This window comes from Chenopodium album, chromosome 3, assembly GCF_948465745.1.
Source record: "Chenopodium album chromosome 3, dcCheAlbu1.1, whole genome shotgun sequence".
In the NCBI taxonomy this organism is placed as follows: Eukaryota; Viridiplantae; Streptophyta; class Magnoliopsida; order Caryophyllales; family Amaranthaceae; genus Chenopodium; species Chenopodium album.
In genome coordinates this window covers 33,339,342-33,342,267 of record NC_137836.1, presented here as the reverse complement: position 1 = coordinate 33,342,267, position 2,926 = coordinate 33,339,342, and the positions used below count along the sequence as shown (strand labels likewise).

General features: G+C 37.6%; 1 non-coding gene across 1 annotated transcript; it reads right to left on the bottom strand.

The window, feature by feature from the left end:
- Positions 1–1,521: 1,521 nt before the first annotated feature.
- Positions 1,522–1,627, bottom strand: LOC145625723 (small nucleolar RNA R71). Its single transcript, XR_014110630.1, has one exon. It is a non-coding gene; the product is annotated as a small nucleolar RNA R71 (small nucleolar RNA).
- Between the last annotated feature and the right edge of the window lie 1,299 nt (positions 1,628–2,926).

The window sequence follows — 2,926 nt, the reverse complement described above, 5'->3', positions numbered from 1 at the left end:
GATTTGAATTGTAATTCAACATTATTTCTTCAATCAAGTTTTTTATTTTTCTTCATATCAATCAAAGTTAGTAAGATTTCTTTCCTTTGAATTTACTTCAATTGCAATTTACTTTTATGCTTGAATGTATGGTTTTGATTTGAGAATTTGTTGATTGATTGAATTTCCTTTTGATTTAGCTTGAAATGAATATGCTTATGATTGAATTTGTTTTAGATTTAGAATTCACCATGATTAGTGAGTAGATTAATTGCTAGGGAGAAGGGGAAGCATGCTTGATTGATGATTATTGTTAATTGATGATCCTTGATTGATTGATTGATTTTTCCAATTAAATTGGTTGACATAGTTGTGCATGTGATTAATTAGACTAGGAGTGATTAACCTATAAGATTAATCTAGATTGCATTGCAAATTCCAATGGCACGAACAATTGATTTGGGAATTGCTATAATTGATTGAATTTGATTGTGATTCTCCTTGTTAATCATTCATAGTGAACCCTAGTTTGGTTTATAGGAGGTAACCTTTGAATTCCTTTGATTAGAACTATCGTTTGTCCTTTGTAATGTATGAATCAATTGGGTGATCTATCAATTAGCATGATTGTTAAGCTTGCATGTGGAACCTATATCCCTAGTGTTTAGCAATTTGATTGAATTCTTGATTCTTGCTATCATAGTTACCATACTCAACCATTAACAACTCTTCGATTTAGCTTAACGTTAGACTGTAACATGGCTTTGATTCATTCCTTTGGGTTCGACCCGTAGCTTGCCTCTATACTCGTATAAGGTTTGTTAAGCGTTTACAAATTTAGTTTGACTTAGGGAGAATTAGATAACGACCTAGTTCCAACCCTTGTCAAAATGGCGCCATTGCCGGGGAATGACATTGATGCTTTGTTATAGTTGTTGAGTCTATTTCATTCTAAAAAAATAACAAAGATTTTCCTCTTTAAGGCTACACTTGTAGCCGTGCTACTAATCATTTCCTTTGAGTTGTATGCATAGAGCACGTGGTCATTCACTTATGTCATTTGATCCAGAGATCGAGAGGACTATTACAAAACTAAGGGTTGCTAGGCGATCTTTTAGATCTAGCATTTCAAGTGAAAAAGAACCGCAACAATAGGAACAAACAAGAATGGAAAGAATCCGAGAGTGGCATGGAAAGAACAGGCAAGCTACCTATTTGAGAGTGGAATTGCTCCACCTACAACACCGACAAATGATTTTGAAATTAGGCCGGCTCTGATCACTTTGATAGAAAGGCGACAATTTAGTGGAGCCAAGCATGAGAGCCCACTAAATCATCTCAAGGAGTTTGAAAAATATTGCAATACTATCAAGGTGAATAGAGTTTCCCAAGAATTCATCCGCCTCAAGCTCTTTCCCTTTTCTCTCATTGGGCGTGCTTTGGAATGGCTAGACAAGGAGGTTAAGCTGAATTCTCTAATGACATGGGACAAGGTTACAAAGTAATTTCTAACTCGTTTCTATCCACAAAAGAAAACGGCGGAGGCAAGAGCTTTGATTCAAGGCTTCAAACAAAAGCCAAGTGAGAGCCTCTATGAAGCATGGGAGAGATATAAGGAGTATCAAAGGGAGTGTCCTCACCATGGGATTCCAACCTATCAAATTATTCAAAATTTCTATGGAGGCCTAAGTCCCTAAGGCAAGTCATGCCTTGATGGAGGAGCGGGAGGTCCCATCATGAATAGGACGGAAGAAGAAGTGGTGGATATCATTGAGGATGTTGTGAAGTACTATAGAGATTGGCAAGATGGTGAGAGAGAATCAACTAGCAAGAGTAGCTCTTCGGTGTACTCGGTTGATCATGTGAATGCAATTAACAATCTCTCTTCACAAATGGCAAACTTGGGGAAGGAAGTAAGTGCAATCAAGGAAAAATTGGAGAATTCTTCTTCCCAAGCTCTAAGTCTTCCCTCCCAATCTAAGGGGAGAGATACTCCTTCTAACTCTCATCCCCTTCCTTCTTCTAGTAACATGCCTAGTGGTTGTTTGTTTTGTGATGTGTGTGGTTCATATGATCATGGTTCTAATAATTGCCCTCATGCTTTTCCGGAGAGTAATGATGATTTTGACAATAATGAGAGTGAACATGTGAAATTTGTGTCAAACAATAATAATGTGCAAAATTTTGATAACCAAAGGGGTCAATGGAATAGGAATTACCAAAACCATGGTAATTTTGAAAATTATAACCAAGGTGGTCGTTATAGGAACCAAGGGAACCAAGGTTCTCGAGGGAACTATAACAATCAAGGTTATCGTGGCCAAAATCAAAACCAAAATTATGGTAATCAAAACCAAGGTTATGGAAATCATAATCAAGGTGGTGGTAACCATAATCAAGGTTATGGTCAAAATCAAAATAGGGGTAACTGGAACAATCAAGGGAGAGGCAATTTTCAAAATAATGATCAAAGAGGCCCTCCACCCGGATTTGCTCCAAAGACTCAAGTTGATAATTTCTGTTCACAATCCTCTTCTTCTAGGACTAATTTGGAGGAAATCATTGAAAATCAAACAAAGTTGTTGAGCACTTACATGGCCGTAAGTGACAAGAAATTCAATGAAGTGATGACTCGTAATAAGATGCTTGAAAACCAAATTTCTCAACTTGCTAATGCTTTGAAAGACCATGCTAGTCCTTCTTCTTTACCTTCCCAAGGCTTAGATCCCAAGAGACCCGTGAATGCTATTGTTACAAGGAGTGGTAAGGTTCTTGAGAAGAATTTGCCTAGGAAGAGTGGAACTAAGGAGGGTCCTAAGGAGGTCTTGGTAGAGGATGAGAGAAATGGTGCATCTTTGAGTGAGGTTGTGATTGAGACACCTAGAGAGGTGAGAGTGGAGAAAGAGATTGTGAAACCCAAGCTTCCATATCCACAAAAATTCATGAG